The following is a 20,066-nucleotide window of genomic DNA, read 5'->3' on the forward strand; positions in this document are numbered from 1 at the left end:
GGGACATTATGGATCTATAGTGTTCAGATTTGGGAATCAATGTCGTTACTCAACCCCAAATTCGAACAAAATTTTGATTTTATTTTCACCGATTTAAAACTTATACCACAAACGTAGCAAAGCAGTAAGATCGAGATTGAATCCACAGGGAGATTGTTGAATCAATCTAAGACAATTTATGAATTCCTAAAGAAAGATTTTGATTATTTTGGTTTCAACAGGCAAAATTGAATCAAAGGAAATAATTGCAAGTGCAGAAAAAAAAGTTTTGGGTCAAATTCAGAGGAAAATCTTGGGATTAGTTTGCATGCTTTTTATTTTCTATCCTCAGATACTAGTTATTTTTTCCAATTATGTAAACCCCTCGACCCTAATAGCCCAAATAGGCAATTTTTTATTAAAAAAAATAATCTAAATCGGCACTTATTCAGTTTAAAACTTTTCTTTCTTAGCGACGCCCAAGTTAAAGTATTAAGAGAGGGTTCAATTATCGAGACATTCAACAAGTCGGAAAGCTATATGTTGTTGAATGATTTATTTGGGAAAGATTATATTAGAACCCACATGAACTTAGGAATAAAAAGTCTAGGCCTCAACCATGGGATCCTTATATTTGCAACTTAATCGATCAACAATGCATAGGCTAGAAAGATTTTGCAAACATGAAATTCAACAAATCAATTTGTCAGAAAAATTCATTGAATTTAATTAAAAATAAAACAAATCCCACAAAGGATTCACAACAATTGAATAAACAAAAACAAATCCAATTATTCCTTAGCAAATTGACTCAATTACTCAAAAACTAAACAAAAATTCTCAAATTCTTCTTATTTCAGCCTTAAGCTCGATTGTGTGGTGGGTTCTGCTCAAAGCTGACCCTGAAGGCCATATTTGTAAGATCCTCGCAGTGTCACGATGCTAGGGTCAAGCGTTGCAATGCTGTGTTACACCGTGCGTGCCCTAGGTCTTCCATAAAAGTTCGCAGTGTTGTGACTCTCTAGGGGAGCATTGTGACGTTGTGCTACTGTCTTCCAACGTTTGGGGGTGTTACAATGGTGGCGATGAATCAAATTCAAAGCATCGCAACGCAATGCTGCCCTGTTCCTGGACCTACTACCTTTCAGCGTCGAATGAGTGTTAGACTAAGGCTTGGGATGAGCGTTGTTCGCTGACGTAGGGCAAAATCTCCCTTTTTCAACTCAACTTGATTTAGTGTATTTGGATTCCGATTTTTCTGCTCTTTTGGCTCGATTCTTTGTCTTTTCCACATGTCGGCTCCATAGGATTAATTCTTCTACAAAATGAGACAATAGAATCCAAGAATTACCCAAATATAGGAAGTTAAGACTATAAAATTAGCTCTTTTTGAGAGCTAACAGTAGCTTGAAACTCCAATGGTACGTGAATAATTGACTAAACTCTTTAATCACGATATCCATCATCCGTTAACTGCCGGGCACTCTACTAAGACCGACAGCTACACTCTTTGCACTACATATATATTTCTGTGTCCATATAACCAATCAATAGTGCGATGACTCTTCACAAATCGCTCGTAAGTACAGTTGGCCGAATTTACCATTTTGTCCCTATAGTTGCATCTAACTCTTTAAGTACCACTGCTTCCTCTAATGAATAATAAGTCATAGTCCCACTATGACTGAGTCCTCTCTTCCCAAGAGAAGGTGTGGCCACTATGTTCAAGATCCGGAATCAGCCCTTAAAGGAGCGATTTATCTACTTACCCCTGCTTCAGAAAGGAGTGAATTTTGTCTTATGTAGCTGAGTTCCCAGTGCCTCAATCAAATAAATCCCAAAAATGGTAAGCTTGTTGAGTTGACAATCTGGCCACTCTCACCCATACAAAGCAAATGACCACCCTCATAAGCAGGAGTTCCCAACTCACTTAGGATTCAGGTTATATCACCTATGGTCATCCTAGTGAAATGTAAGTCTCAATTATCAACGATGTTATATAAAGAGACTGATCATTTCGTGGTCCGGACTTATACAAACTCTTTGTATAGGACACCCCCGCTCGCATGTCTTCACGTGAATGATCAGGATCAGACCATTTGTAGCACTTTACAACACTTGTAACATCTACAAAGCGGGTCGTATCTATAGTGTCACCAGGATACACTACAAGAATTTTGGCCTTTAATGTCGGTTGAAAAAAGTGAAATCGGATGCATAATGTCGATTTTTTTTTTTTAGAAAAGCGGATCTTTAATGTCGGTTTTAAACCGACATTGTAGGGGTATCTTTAATGTCGGTTTTATACCGCTTAATTTTTCCCTCTTCACTCTCCCCCTATTTTCTATTTTCCCCCCATTTTTTTCATTTTTCCCTCTTCACTCTCCTCTTATTTTCTTTTTCCTCTCATTCTAACACTTCCCTCTTCAGACCCTCTTCTTTCTCACTTATCTCTTCCAAACTCTTGCCAATGGGTAGCGTAACCCGCGTCGCCGTGCAACCTGTGCAGGTCTGTCGTGGTATAGAACTGGCTTCCGTGTAGGTCTGTTCGTCGTGCAACCTATGCCACCGCACCCAGTTGCCCGGATTTGAAGTCCAGATCTGAAGTTGCTTGGATCCATGTGTCATCATTCGTCGTTCGATCTGAAGATCTGAAGTCCATCGTTCATCGTTCGTCCAGATCAGTATGCTCTTCTTCTCTTTCCTCTCTTAAACTCAGAGCAATTTTTGTTCTTATGTTACGCCTCTCAACTGTTTGTGTAAATGTCTCAATGAAAGCCAGCTGCGGTTTCACTTCAATATGTCTCTCTGCTCTTAAATTTGGGCCTTTTTATGTGTCTATGGCCTTTGAAATTCAATTTGATTAATGGTTTTGTTGTATATGATACATTTGTTGAAGTATTGGCAAGAGGCGTTGCGAAGAGTTGTTCCTACGTTGGGTATGCGTGAGCAAGAGCAGTGAAAGTGAAATGTTGAGTGCAAGGCGCTGGGTAGACGATTGTGTAGCAAATGGGTAGCGCTACACGATGAGGTAGACGATCGTGTAGGCGGGCGCTGGACGATCGTGTAGCAATGCGGAGAGCTAAACGATGAGGTACGCGATCGTGTAGGCGGACGCTGAACGATCGTGTAGCAATGCGAGGAGCTAAACGATGAGGTAGACAATCGTATAACAGATGTGCGGAGCTAAGCGATGCACTAGACGATCGTGTAGATATGCGTGGGCGCTGGACGATCGTATAGAAGATGCGCGGGCTCTAAGCGATAGACTACATGATGGAACTACGCGATGGGCATGAACGTTAGACGGTAGCCGTGCTGCGCTAAACGATGAGTAGACGCGCTGATTCGTATACCGCCATTCGTCGTTCGATTTGAAGTTCTGATCTGAAGATCTGAAGTTCGTCGTTCGTTCAGATCAGTATGCTCTTCTTCTCTTTCCTTTCTTAAACTTACAACAATTTTTGTTCTTATGTTACGCCTCTCAACTATTTGTGTAAATGTCTCAATGAAAGCCAACTGCGGTTTCACTTCAATATGTCTCTCAGCTTCTAGATTTGAGCCTACTTTTTATGTGTCTATGGCGTTTGAAATTTGATTTGATTAATGGTTTTGTTGTATATGATACATTTTTTGAAGTATTGGCAACAGGCGTTGCCAAGAGTTGCTCCTGTGTTGGGTATGCATGAGCAAGAGTAGTGAAAGCGACATGTTGAACGCAAGACGCTGGGTAGACGATCGTGTAGCAAATGGGTAGCGCTACACGATAAGGTAGGTGATCGTGTGGGTGCCCGCTGGACGATCGTGTAGCAATGCGGGGAGCTAAATGATGAGGTAGACGATTGTATAGTAGATGCGCGGAGCTAAGTGATGAGCTAGACGATTGTGTAGATATGTGTGAGTGCTGGACGATCGTATAGCAGATGCGCGGGCGCTGAACGATCGTGTAGGTGGGTGTTGGACGATTGTATAGCAGATGCGTGGTGCTAAGCGATAGACTACACGATGGTGCTACGCGATGAGCATGAGTGCTAGACGATAGCCGTGCTGCGCTAGACGATGAGTAGACGCGCTACACGATAAGCGGAATGCTAAGTGATAGACGATGATGTTAAGCGATAGGCGAATGCGTTAGACGATAAGGAATCAGTGCTAAACGATGGGCGCGGTAGCTAAACGATAGCCTATGCGCGAGATCGTTTACTTAATGATTGAGCTACATGATGGGCCGCTGGAGCTAAGCGGTAGATGCAGGAACTAAACAATTGATTGTCTTGAAAACATGTGTATTATGCTAATTAAATACACTAAAAGTATGTTTGACTCACAGTATTAATAAGTTTTAGTTGATGACTCATGATACGTTATTTTATGAATGAAAATATGGATGATATGCGTTGCTGGATTGCGTTGTGTACTCAAGTTTCCCCAGCGAAATTCAAGTTTAAATTCCTCTGAGTTTTCTGGTAAGTCCAAGGTCGAACACAGGGACTTGTGAAAATAGTTACGATGGTAATATTTATGAAAACTTTTTGGTAACCAAGTAAATAAATAAGTTTTGGGTGTGTTGTTGCGTTGATGAAAAAGAAATAAATAAAGACGGCGGATTTGAGAAAGATAGTTGCATTGATAGATACAATGAGTATGCAATGAACGGGTTGAGAAGATCATTAGCTAGCGTTACTCGGGAATGCGTCAAACTTTGCGATTATTTTACAACCATGCACAGCAAGTCATTTCCCAATGTAAATGTGATGCTCTTAAGTCTAGGACACATGTGTTGAATGCAAAATGTCCATAGAGCTTATCCCTAAGTCTCTACTTTTGTCCTATGCGTTGATGCAAATGCATGAAAGCAAGGTGACCGCATACAATCATACCATATTGCTAAGATGCATACGATGCATTAATAACAAATAGTGCTCATTCCTAAGCACCTATCTCCCACTTATGTGTTCTAATCTGGTTCTTCCAAACCTAGATTCTGACCTGACCTTCCCAAGTCTAGATCCTGTCTTTAGACTACCTTTCCGAGTATCTCTAATAGACGAATGACGCATACATAAACAAGATAATCGCAAAGATGAAGATTCCCTCGTTATGCTAGCTACTACTTCTTAACTCATTCAACTAATTTAGCTACTCATGCTTAAATAAAAGAGAGTGAACAAATATAGAGAAAGACATTCCATTCTTATAACTGAGTTGAGTACAAAATGACAATGGAAAGTAAAGGTAGAGAGCCTGGTAGCAATTCCTTGCTGACCGAGGCTTTTTACACTGAATCTTTATTATGATCTACAAATGTTCCCGCTTCCGCAGGCGTTGGCCCTCTCTCTGTCTCGGAGTTCCCGGTGCTTTCCCAAGCTTACCGGGATGATCTACCAGCACACCTTCTTCCTCGCGTCCACCTTGAAATGAAAGAAAACTATGGACCGAGGCGTGAACTTGTAAAGTAATGAAGTAATCGACTGCTTAACCCCTTCTCTGAAGAATGCTCTTGGTATTTATAGAGTTTCCATGGTGAAAGACAGCTTCTCTCTCCCGGTTGTACAGATGGGACAGCTTTAATTCCTGACTGATGTATCGGATAATTGTCACCGATAAAGTTAAATGTACTTCATGACCATTATCGGCTACCAACTTAATTTGGATCTGACTGCCATCAGCTTTCTGTCCCATCGCTCTTAATTTTCCTTTCACCCAGATGCGCCCACCATGTTGCGCTGACCAAGTTGCGGTGATTCTTTTTGGGCGAATGTTTGCGAGCACGATCAACGCAAACTCTTGCGGTGAAGTTGTGTTCGACCAATGTATTCCTATGATTGCAATCTCAGCATTGCATTAACGAATTTTTTGCACAAAAATGTAAAGATCAACTGCTCTAATGCGTTGGACGCATGCGACCGCAATATTATAGAATTTATGCTTAATGGACGCAATTTAACATATTTCATCAACGCAATCCAATATTGTTTAAGAACTTAGTACTATGATAACGTGCATTTCTGCCCGTTATCACACAGTTTTAAAAAGAAGATTCTTTCATTTATTCAACTATTGAGTTTTATTGTTTTGCATGTGCAACAAAGGAGTAAAGATTGTGTATCACAACCTCTTTATTCTTGGGGAACTCTAGTAAAGAATTTTTCCTTGAATGTACCATTTATACACATTCCTAATAAACACGGTTAGTTGAATATGAATTCTGATCACATTTTCACTTTCAATCCTTTGTCTTAAACCTTTTTTTGTTTGTGATCCTTTGAAGAATAGTGGTCAGACGAAGATGCCTATAACCAGACACTGTTGAAGCTGGGGGGTCTGTTCAAGAAGAATTATGAAGGAATCCATACTTACCAAGTGGAGAGGGACAGTAAACTCATAATGTTTGTAAAATCATAATGTTTGTATTACTTGTAATTTTTGTTTTCAAGGGCTGAATTATTGTATGGCCTTTTAAATTATAATTTTATAGCAGAATTTGTGGATTAAATGTAATAGATTTGCAATCCATACATAAATAATATGTCATAGCCACAGCGTTCGATGATGATGTGTCATGTCATACTTTTTTACCAAAAAAATGGATTCGGCAACGTAATTTAAAAAACGGACAATAATTAATAGAACGGACAAATTCTAGCCTTTAATGTCGGTAAGCCCTTTAATGTCGGTTGCAAATTTCATTAAAGGCCTTTAATGTCGGTTGCAACCGACATTAAAGACAGTGTTATTAAAGGCCTTTAATGTCGGTTTAAAACCAACATTAAAGACAACCGACATTAAAGGGCTTTAATAACACTATCTTTAATGTCGGTTAAACCGACATTAAAGCTCGAAATTCTTCTAGTGTATAAGGTATCCCTCCTTTATCTATCTACTACAGACTATTTAGGTTTTTACTTAAGGCATGATCCACTTGTATGTCTCCATGAACATACTTAAGTTACATAGAATAACCACGGATTTTTGTTTATTGGATTGAGTAAAGGCTTATAAAATAACATTTATTTTATTAATAAAAATATGTTTACAAAATGTTTACAAACTACAAGACAACCAGGAGATTTAGGCACCAATCCCAACAATCTTATATGACCTTTTTTCCCCAAAAAATGGTAGATCCACTGCATTCTATTTAGATATTTTTTGTTCCGAGATTGACTTCTAGTAGGACATTCAAGTTGTGTGTTTTTTCAAGGCTCTTGCTCTCTAACAAAAACAATTTTTTGTTTCCCTATGTTTGAATACTATCTTCCTGTTGAAAAGCTGGAACCAGTGAACCAAATGCAATGAACATCCCTAGACGGTTTACTTTTCGAGAGGATTTTTTCAAGGTGATCAGTTCCTCAAAACATCCTTATAGATCTACACATCGACTCTTTCTCAGCTTTAACTTTATTAAGTTCACGTTTCAAGTCGGAGATAACAGACATGAGGCAAGTGTTATCCACAATAAGAGATTCAATTCTTCCCTTCTAGACATTGAGAGCCTTAGCGTCCTCGCATTCTGCTTGTAAAGATCATGATAGGCAGATGCAATTGATGAGTCTTGAGTTTCATCATCTCCAACTATTGTAGTGAACTTATCTATGAGTTGTTTATCTTTAGAATTGTCAGATGAGATGCAACTGACAAAAGCCTTAACATCTTCCTCTGGATCACTACTACCATCAGACTTTTCATCTACAAGGTCATAATAAAACTCTTGTTTTGTCTCTTCAGAAAAGTTGGGCATTCTAACTGATAGTGACCATATCCTTTACATTCTCTACATCGAAACATCGTATCTTTATTTGTATCATTCCCTCTTAGTTTATCAGAGTCTTTCTTAAAACGTTGAGATCTTTGAATAGATAACCTAGAATTATTGCCATTCTTAGCTACTCTTGGGGATATAAGCCAAACTTCTTCTCAAATTTCTTCAACACACGAGAGAACTATTTTCATAATAAGAAGATTGCATCAGCATGATTTTCTTTAGATTCGTCTCCTGATTCAAGAGAATGTTTGTTCATTGAAGACTGCAAAGCAATTCCCTTGTTTCTCTTCTCATGCCTGTCACTAAGAGACATTTCAAAGGTGAGTAATGATCCAAAAAGGTCATCAAATTTCATCGTGCAGATATCCTGCACTTCTTTAATAGTAGTGACCTTCATGTCAAACCTATTTAGCAGAGATCTGAGAATTTTTCGTACAAGCTTTTCTTCAAGAATCTTCTCTCCCAGAGTAAATGATTCATTTGGAATGTCAAGTAGTCTGACATTGAACTCTGCAATAGTCTCATCATCTCCCATTTTCAGAGATTCGAATTTTGTAGCCAACAGCTGCAACCTAAACATTTTAATTTTAGATGTTCCTTTGTGAGCAACAACAAGAATATTTCAGGCTTTTTGGCAGACACACAAGTGTTGATCAAGCGAAAGATGTTTTTGTCAACACCATTAAATATGAAATTTAAGGCTTTAGAGTTTCCAAAGAAAGCTTCATCTTTCCTCCTCAATGCACTCAACTTCAGGCTTGAGCTTCAGTTCACCTTTCTAATTAGAAATTTGAGGATGTGACCATCCAACGATAATAGATTTTCAGGATTTATTATCTAAAGATTTCAGGAAGGTAGTCATTCTCGCTTTCCAATATACATAGTTGGTTCCATCCAGCATAGGTGGACGAGAGGTAGAGCCTCTTTCTTTTTCTCCTTCTATGAAAACAAGACAAGATCACAACACCGAAGATAATGATGGCCGACTCTTATACCAATTTTTAGGAAACAATAAGAAGATATCTACTACACGTGAACAATGTTTTGATCAATGTTACAGTATTCCACAAGACAATAATCATATATACAAAATAGATAAAATAACACCAAAGATTGGTAACCTAATTTGGTGTAAATCACCGACGTCGTGGGGCAATGTGTCCTAAAAAGATAACTTCACTAATATCAATGATAAGCAATTACAATACAATACTTATCTGTAATGGATGCACGATTACAGTGACTCTGTACAACTTTATCACTCAACTAATAACTTAGGTTGCCTTTAGATGTGAGACTCATTCTCACAATATCTTAGGCTCCCCTTAAGGGGTATTATGAGTGAAGAAAACCTTAGGCTCCCCCTAAGATCGAGACTCCCTCTCTATAAGACTTGAGCTCCCTTCAAATCATGAGACTCCTTCTCACTCGAATTGTATCCTTCCTTCTAAGAAAAAAGTCCCCTTTATTCAAATGGCTTAAGCTCCTCCTAAGCTTGAGTATCCCTTCTCAAAAGAATATTCTTACCCTCAATGTGATGAACACGAAGTACGTCTTCACGAAACACAACTCTGTAAATACTATGCACAGTTGACTGGATAAACACTAAGTTGACTTTTTAGATATAAGGTTCACGCAAAATAATATAGTCAACCTTTTATGAAAGACAAGGAACCCTTTAAATATGAGCAGCAAAAACACAAAGTGGAACCTTAATTGCCATAGCAGTTAAGAGCTAAAAAGGAAAAAGTATTGGCAGAATAAAATAGCAAATGAGATCACCGATAAGAAAAGTATTTTGCAGGATCAACACTGTCGTAGACATTCCTCTTCCTGAAACCGCAACTGTAGAGACACATCTCATAACATCTGAGATGCTTAAACAAATATTGCCAACCACACAAACTCTAACAACCATTATTCTTTTTTTTTTTTTTTTTAATTAACTTGGAGTTTAGTTTCCATGTATGTTGAGTTTAGTTTCCATTTACATCCTAATTATTTTAAATTAATTAATTAAAAGTTAAGGTTGAAGATGAAAAGTGAGTGTTAGTATTAGTGAAAACTTGGTGTAGTAATGTAAAATAATGAAACTTATGAACAAAATGAAAACTAAACTCAAAATCAAAGGCTAAAAATGTAATATTTTGAAACCTAAAACTAAAAGTGTTTTAGCCAAAAAGAAAAAAGGGCCAATGACAAAAATAGCCATCTTTAAATAGTAGTGTTTGAAAAACAACTAATCCAATATTTTCTTGCAAAAATAACTAAGACCATATTTACTACTCCGTAATCAAATTGCTTCAATTCATAATGATTCTTTTTTATTATTATTCATAATTCACATAATATGGTTAACTAGTCATATGAAACATATTTAAATTGGCCCAATTTTCTATTACAATTGATCAATTACGTTAACTGAGAAATAAACATGGCATAAAAATGTAAATTTTAATAGAATTTAATACTTTTACTATGACAAATCTACCCAATGCTCATAAATAAGGATGATAGATTAACAAAAATACGAACAAATATAAATAAATTGTGGAGGCGAAACGTAAATAAAAATATGAAATTGCTAAGTTTTTTCAACTATCCTATTTGCTAAAATATGCATACATCACTCTTAAATTAGTTTTTGGAACCAAACTCACACACAAACTTATCCCATAGATAAGCATCATTATGAATATATGCATAAATATAGATAAAATAATAATAATAATGGTTGTCTAAATATGGGCGTTTATGAGAATATACAAATAACCTATAGGACATAGATTATCCAAATACAAAAATAAAAAAATGGAGAAGTGCCGCCGATTCCAACCTTCTACTAAAAATGATATTGCTAAAATAATGACGAGTTGCATAAAAGTTTTATAGTTTGATGCACCAATATATAACGTTAGAAATGACTTTTTGGACTTAGATCTATAGAAAAAGTTATAAGAGTATGAAGTTTGGTTCCACATACATAGATTTAGAATTGTCTAGAGGATATAAATACCAAAACATTCTAGATGAGAATCCAATATAAGTTGATAGTGGAAGTATAACCCTTTCACCACACGTGCATGTTGTTGTCGTCGTCCGTCGGACAGATGGGTGAGTTTGGATAATTGTGTTTGGGAGAAAAAGAATTAATTTTTTATTACTTATCCTTTTATTTATAAATTAAATTTTGTTACTTAACCGTTCAGACCATTTAAGTTTTTTTTCCATTGGATTTTGTCCGTTAACGGACCTTTCGATTTCTACACTTTCCTTTCCGTCTGTTGGTGTCTTCCTCTCCTCTACTAAATAATACTTTTCAGATCTGTGAGAGAGAACATACAACTGAATTTTATCTCCCATCTCCATTTGATTTCTATTGTTCTGAACAACCTTCTTATCGGTTCTAATCCTTTTTCCAGCTAATGCACGCCTGAATTTGGAAGCTGCGTTAACTTTGGGGAGCAACTGGCATAAGTGATTAGCATTGAAGTTGTGCCGTATTTGCTTTCAGAACAATGGTTCTTCCACGACGCAGCAACTGTCGTGACATCTGATTCAACAATCTGAAATCAAACAACACAGATATTGATCAAGAATGGTAAGGTTCTCCCTAATCTGTCCAAGCTTGAACTACTGGACGGAGCAAATTATCATCGTTAGTCTTAGAAATTATTAATCTTCTTCAAGCAACTGGAGATTGATTACATCCTCACCACAGAAGTGCCTATCGAAAAGGTGAGCACTGTCTCTAATCTAGAATCCTCCGTTCAACCCATTAGTATTTCTAATCAATCAAAGTAGTCTGCAATTGATCCTGATAAGTATGAAAAAGACAACAAAATAATCCGCGACCATTTGCTGAATCATATGACAGATTTTATGTTTGATTTGTTCATGGTCCAAAAATCAGCAATTAATTTAGAGTACATTGGAGTCCTTATATGAAGGAGAGGATGCTGGTCGCAAAAAGTACGTTGTTGGTAAATGGCTACAATTGCAAATGATGGATGAGAAAGCAGTAGTGGAGCAGATACATGAGTATGAAAATTTGGTGGCGAACGTTCTAGCTGAGGGCATGAAAATGTGCGAGATTCTACAAGCTATTTTGCTACTTGAGAAATTTTTGCCATCCTGGAACGACTACAGAAATCATCGAGATCATTAGTCACATTCACACAGAAGAAGCCAACAAGCTAAAAGATATGCTTATTTTTGGAAATCTAAATTCAGTTAAAGCTAACTTGGTTGAATCTTCTTCTATTAACAAAGATAGGTCCAAAAATCATAAGAAGGAATCTGGATAGAATAATTCTTCTCAAATGAATGGACATCGCAAAAATGCTAGTGGGAAGATTGAAAAAAAGAAACTGATTTGTTATGTCTGCAGGAAACCTGGACACAAATCCTATCAATTCAGTCAAAGGAAAGGAAGGCCAAATCAACAACCCATACCACAAGCTAATTTTGTTGAATAAGAAGATATAATTGTTGTTGTTGTGGAAGCAAACCTGGTGGAAAACAAAATTAACTGGATACTTGACACTGGAACTTCAAGACATTTTTGTTCAAACTGAGAGCTCTTCCATGACTACGAGGACATTGCTGATGGAGAATGTGTGTTCATGGGTAACTTGGCCACAACAGAAATGCTTGGAAAAGCAAAGATTCTTTTAAAATTAACCTCTGAAAAAACTTTATCCTTAAGTAATGTATTGTATGTAACTTCCTTACATAGGAACTTGGTATCTAGGAATCTGTTGAATCGGGTTGGGCTTAAGATTGTCCTAGAAGTTGACAAGGTTGTCCTCACAAAAAATGAGGACTTTGTTGGTAAAGGATATCTTGCTGATGGTCTTTTTATACTGAATACTGTCTCCGTTAAAAGTATGATGAATCCAAGTACCTCTAATTCTGTTTACGTAGTTGAGTATCTTGATATGTGGCATGGTAGTCAAGGTCATGTGAATATTGCATCAATTAAGAAACTTAAGGATTTAAAATTGATTAATACATCTGAAACACATGAAACTATTAAATGTCCTATTTGTGCAAAAACAAAGTTTGTCGAGAAACCTTTTAAACATGTCACATCTAGAAGTACAGAATTTTTAGAATTGATTCACTCTGATTTAACTTATTTCAAAAACACCACAAGTAGAGGTGGGACCATTTTGTTGATGATTTTTCTAGATATACTAGAATTTATCTTTTAAAGACAAAAGATGAAGCTGGTAGTATGTTTCTTAAATATAAAACAACAATAGAGAATCAATTAAATAAGAAGATTAAGATGCTATGATTAGATAGATGTGGTGAATATAGTAATAATACACTGAAAGAATTTTGTGAATCAAATGGCATTATTCATGAATTTACTGCTCCTTATTCACTACAACAAAATGGTATAGCAAAACGTAAAAAAAAATCTTAAGGAAATGATAAATGTTATATTGTTAAGTTTTGGATTGTCTGATAACATGTGGGGGGAAGCTGTGCTTTCTTTCTGTTTTATTCTTAATAGAGTACCTCACAAGAAACTGAATAAGATACCTTACGGAAAGGATATGCACCTAATCTCTCTTATCTAAGGGTGTGGGGATGTTTGACTAATGTTCCATATCCTGCATTCAAGATACCTATGGTAGGATCTAAAACTTTTGATTGTGTGTTTATTAACTATGCACAAAGTAGCGTTGCATACAAATTTATGTGCTTGAATGATAGATCTGTGTATGAATATAAGGATGCAAAATTTATTCAGCATGTTTTTCCTTTGAGAAAGGGAAACATTGAAACTGTTAGAACAACTAATTATGAAAATGATTTTGTTTCCATGCTTTCCATATCTAATACATAATATAGCTTCTAGTAGTATGTCTGACATTGTAGATGTTAACAACACAAATAGAATGCATGTTATAGAACCAAGAAGTAAGAGACAAAGAACTGAAAAAATTTTGGTCATGATTTTTTAAATACTTTTTAAGTTGAAAGGCCAAATGATATTGATTATCAGTTTGCATGTATGTACCTTATAGATGAGGATCCTAAATCTTACCAAGAATCCTTAAGTACTATAGACTCTAGCTTATGGAAGTAAGCTATTAAGAATGAATTAGATTCTCTAATCATGAACCAAACTTGGAACTTAGTAGATCTTCCAAAAGGAAGTAAACCTATTAAGTGCAAGTGGATTTTCAAAAGGAAAATGAGGCGAGATGGTTCAATTGAAAGATACAAGGCTAGATTAGTAGTAGTAGGGTATACAAAAAAACAAGGTGTTGATTATTTTGAGACGTACTCCCTTGTAACAAAAATAGCTACTATTAGGGCCTTGATTGCATTAACTGCTATCCATGGACTTCTAAATCACCAAATGAATGTAAAAACGACATTTCTCAAAGATAATCTAGAAGAAGAAGTCTATATGGTACACTGAAGGCTATACAATTGCTGGTTAGGAAAACAAATTATTTAAACTAAAAATAATCCCTTTATGGTCTTAAACAAGCACCCAAACAATAATATGAAAAATTCAACGATACTTTGATAAACAATGGTTTTAAGGTAAACTCTTTAGATACGTGTATTTATACAAAGTTGTTTGGAGTTGAGTGTGTGATTATATGTTTGTATGTTGATGATGTGCTCATCTTTGGAACAAACATAGAGATGATACAAAATACCAAATTGTTATTATCTTTCCATTTCAAAATGAAAGATTTAGGGGAAGCTGACGTAATACTTGGTGTTAAGATAAGGAAAACTGAAAAATGGTTTTTTTTTCTGTGTCAATCACACTACATTGAAAAATTACTAAAGAAGTTTGATTGTTTTGATGATTGTTTTGATGATTCTCCTGCAAGAACTTCTTATGATTCTAGTATAAGTCTTAAGAAAAATTAAGGTGATTGTATATCTCAGTCTAAATATGCAAAGATTATAGGTAGGTTATGTTTTTAATGAACTACTATACTTGATATTGCATATGTTGTTAATAGATTGAGTAGATATACACAAATTCTGTTATGGATCATTGAAGTGCTCTTCGTCATCTGTTAAGATATCTTAAGGGAACGTGAACTATTTGAAGGAACTTTTATACAAGAGTACCTCTGAGCGGAAGCGGATCGCTCCAAACTCATTGTGACAGAATTACCACATTTACAATCTAACAGAACAAATATGCATTATACTACAAATTATCGGCATGTTTTGAACAATAAATGTCAAGAGAACAAGAAAACATACCAGTTGAAGAACACTTCTTCACCAAAGACTCGTTCTCTCCAAACGAACTATTGCTCTCACTCTCGCTGGAACGTCCAAGCAATCGTTCACCAAAACTCTGGTCGTCTACTCACGAACGGCCTCCACACAAACACCGCAACAATGAGGATGACACCACCACTTAGAACCCTCGGTATTCTCGGTGTGAGAATCCAAAGAGTGGGGTTTATTGGAATTTGGTAGAGCGGAGGAGGATATAAAGATCGTATACAATGACCAAGCAAGTGGGAGAAGGGCAGGGTCTATCGTATAAATGATGCTTAATCATTTCAAAGAAGTACACAATCGTGTAGTAAATAGGATGCGATCGTATAGACGATCATTTAGAAAACGCTCAGGCGCTAGACGATCGTTTAGTAAAACGTAGGTGATTGTTTAGAAGAGGCGCGTGTGTATACAATCGTGAAGCAACTTTGAGCTATCGTATAGTCTCTCGATTAGCTAAACGATTGGCAGTATACACTTTGCTTGAGCGAATTCCGTGATCTTTTGCGAAATGAAAATGATTTTCATTTTATTCTTCAATTACAAAAACTGAATGAAACTTCCTACTATCACACGATTACAGAGAAAACGCCGGCCACAATTATCCTATAGTTGTCCAATTAAAAATAATAAATATAATCATATTATATTCATTAATATATAGTTTAATATCACATATAAACCATAGTGTTTTCTCCTCCACTAGATATAAATCATATTTATATCATTTTCCTCCAATTAATGTATCTCATACATAAAGTTAATCATATCATATATAATTAACCAGTTCAATCATATCATATATAATCGAACTCCCTCTTATCAATTTGAACATTTCAAACTGACTCAAAAGTTGATTCTCAACTTGAATCCATTAAGCTAGCAAGGGAACCTTATGGACCTATGACTCGAAGCTCCAACGGTACGTGAATAGCTGACTAAACTCTTTAGCCACGAGATCCACCATTCGTTAACTGCTAGGCATTCCACTGAAGACCAACAGCTGAACTCTTCTTACCACAGTTATATTTCTCTGTCCATCGGATATAATCAATCTGTACAATAACCTTTCACAGATGCTCGTAAGTACAGTTGGGTCAATTTACCATTTTTCCCCTGTAGTTACATCTAACTCCTTAAGTACCACTAATTCCTCTAATGAACAATACAACATAGTCCTACTATGTGTAGACACCTCTCAAGCCATGAGAAGGTGTGTGGCGCCACATCGTTTAAACCTCGGGATCAGCCCTTAAGGGAGCAATCTCTCTACTTACCACTATTTTGGGGAAGGAATGAATTCCATCTTGTGTAGTTAAGTTTCCAACTCCCAAATCAGATGAATTCCCAAAGTGGTAGGTTTGAGTCGGCGACCTAGCCACTCGTACCCATGCAAATAAAAGGATCGCCCTCAAAGGCAAGAGTTCCCAACTCATTCAAGATTGAGGTCATGTTACCTATGGTCATCCTAGTGAAGTGAAGTCTCTATCATGAACGGCATTATATGACGAGATGTTAACATTTCGTGGTCAAGTCTTATACAAACTCTTTGTATAGGACGTCCCCGTTCACATGTCCCTACGTGAATGATCAAGATCAGACCATCTGTAGCAAGTCACAACACTTATAATATTCTACAAAGCGGGCCGCATCCGTAATATTATCAGGATAAGGTTTCCCTCCTATATTCATATACTACACATCAGTTTGGTTATCACTTAAGACATGATCCACTTGTATGTCTCCACATACATGCTTAAGTTACATAATGACAACTAGGGATTTTAGTTTATTGGTTTGTGGTAAAGCAAATAAAACATCCAATGTTCAAAGACAATAAGCGAAGAAAATATCATATATTCTACATCACAAGCGTTTGTTCAAAACTGTGTTTACATACTATAAAACACGAGAGTTTAGGGCATCATCCCCAATACTATTGTTTACATTTTGACAAATTTCCTACTGTATTAGAAGGCTATTGTGATGCTAACTGGGTATCTGATAATGAGAAGTCAATTCTATAAGTGGTTATCGCTTGTTTACGAGGAGAAGGAGCAATATCATGGAAGTCTTGGAAAACAGATTTGCATAGCTAGATCCACTATGAAATCAGAATTTATTGCTCTAGAACTAGCAAGACAGGAGGTTGAATGATTTAGTAGCCTACTAGGGGATGTACCATTGTTGGGGGTATGAGTACCAATATCTGTGCACTGTGATTCACAGGCTACATAGGTATTGCCAAGAATAGTGTATACAATGGCAAAAGGAGACATATACGCCTTAGACATGGAGCTGTGAAACAATTGTTAAAGGGAGGGAGGGGGATTATTTCCTTGGATTTTGTGAGGTCTGAGTAAAATTTGGCTGATCCTTTGACCAAAGGCATAACAAGAAAAATAATTTTAGAATCATCAGTAAACATGGGGCTTAAACGCTTTTAGGATTCTATAGCCCTTTATCTAGGTAGTCTATTGCGATAGACTTGATGGTCCATAGCCCTTCGTTTGGGTGGTCCCAGTACGGACTTGATGGAAAGAACTAAAACCTTTTAAAATTCCATAGCCCTTCTTTTGGGTTGTTCTGGTATGAACTTGATGGATGAGTGTAAAATATTCATAGCTCAGTTTTAAGTGGTTTGTCTTTGACATACTTGATGAAATAGGTCCCAGTATGGACTAGACGCAAAGTCTTCATAGCTCAGTTTTGAGTTGTCTGTTGCGATAGACTTGATGAAGCAATTAACGTGATTGTGACGGTGTGGCCGCATTTTATGAAAGAGTTTAAAAGTCTCCTTCTAAAGCTTTCATGATGACCCGAGGTTTATGTGTATGGCCATAATAAGAACACTTTATATCGCATAATTGAGAGAAGGACTAGGAGTAAGATGTGTTGTGGAGGTCTCAACTAGTGTTATTGAAAGTTCAAGAGGTAACTCACTCTCTCTAACAAGGTTGTTGCCCTACTTTAATATGCATCAATTTAAATCGTTAGATATTGATGTTTCAGTCTGATCTCCTTTATTTGCTCAGAACACTTATTTATTTTTCAATTAAACTTTTATTTTCTTTACTTGTTAACTTTTCTGTAATATTCATTTGTGGAGGATTGTTGAAAATGACTTTTGGGCTTAGGCCCATAGAAAAAGTTAAGAGAGTGGGAAGTTTTGTCCCACATGGATAGAATTAGAATTACATAAAGGGTATAAATACCAAGGCATTCTATATGAGTATCCAAAGTAAGTTGGTGGTGGAAGTATAACCTTTCACCACACGCACGTGTTATCGTCGTTGGGTTTGGATATGTTCATGAGGTCGCACCGTATTTCATCTGATTCAACATATAAGAAATCAATAAACACAAACAAATATATATTCGTACTTTTTTCAATGAATTTAATTAAAAAAGTGAAAATAAGAGCACACTATTGCTAAGTTGAGCCCCTATAGTTAGATAATTTTATAAATATCATATAATGTAAATGTAAGTATATTCCTTGACCTATCTGCCCCTATAGTATGTTATATACAACCATAACTAATTACACCTAGGGGTCCAATGTGTATATGTGTACTCTAACCCTTGCCCTCATGGAATGTTTAACGATCGGTGACGAAAATTGTAGAGAGTTATGTTAGAACCCTAACCCCTAAATGAATTAAAACCAATTCTTAAGGTCCGTTTGATAACCATTTGATTTTTTTTTTTTTTCGCTTTTGAAAATTAAGACTATAAACACTATTTTAGCTTCAAATTTCTTTTTTTGTTATCTATATTTTATCAATAGTTTAAAAAACCACGTCAAACTTTAAAAAATAAAAAAATATAGCTTTTAAAAACTTGCTTTTGTTTTTTGAATTTGACTAAGAATTTAACCATTGTAATTAAGAAAGATACAAATCATTATAAGAAATTGGAAAGAAATAGACTTACTTTAAAAAAAAAAAAAACAAAAGACAAAAGACAAAATAGGATCTAAATGTGGAGGCATGGAAGAAAGAACTTGCTATGATTACCTACAATTTTAAATGAAGATTTTAAAAAATTTCATACAATGAACATCATCACCATGTGTAAAAGAGGTATTTAGACGGTGATGAGATATACACCGTCTATTTTTTCTTTTTTCTTTTTTTTTTTTAGCTATTCCTCATAATTAAAAAAGAAAAAGAAAGATCAGCATGTGGCAAAGGGATCAACGGCCGCGATGAGCCTAGATCCCCTTCTAGAATCCAACGGCCTTAATTCATCTCCCAAATCAATTGAAGGCCCATTACAAGCTATTGGGCCACTTACCTACTTTGGGCCATTTAAAGCTCAATTCTATGAAGCATGAAAAATCAAAATTCAATATAATAAAATTTTGGTTAAATTACAATAGTGATCCCTACCTACCAAATTCAGTTTCAATTGTTCTCTAATTTTGAAAGTCTCAAATTCTTGTTCCACACAATAGAGTAATACACCAATAATATAAGCAATAGAAGGAGACAACACAATAATAGAGAGAAAATCTATCTGAGTTTATATTGCATTCGTTTAAAATTTAGAATTATATTCAATATCCTACCGTTCTACTAAAATATCATTATAAAAATTGACCATTTAACAACGTAGGATGATCAACTTCATTCTTAATGTATTTTTATTAATTTCAATACATTTTTAATAATGTTATTAACATCGAATAAATTGTAAATATAAAATTGTTGTTATTAAATAGAATAACGTAAAAGTATGGAGCACAATGATGTTGCCTTGAAAGACATGATTGGTTTCTTTTGTTGATAGAAATAAGAAGCGATTAAAACCAACAGTCAAAACATATAACATATTTCTTTAATTAATGCATTTTAATTTATAAAATAAAATCATGAAAATCATCTTATATTTCATCATGTTATAACTAACTTCATGTTATAACGATCAGTTGGTATACATTATAAATACCTCTGATCAGAAAAACAAAAATAGAGTGAGTTCATCATTTCCTATTTTCTGTAAACAAACAAAAGTTGTATGCAATCTTCTAAGTAAAAGA

This window comes from Benincasa hispida, chromosome 12, assembly GCF_027475165.1.
Source record: "Benincasa hispida cultivar pf3 chromosome 12, pf3_genome.v1.1, whole genome shotgun sequence".
NCBI lineage: Eukaryota > Viridiplantae > Streptophyta > Magnoliopsida > Cucurbitales > Cucurbitaceae > Benincasa > Benincasa hispida.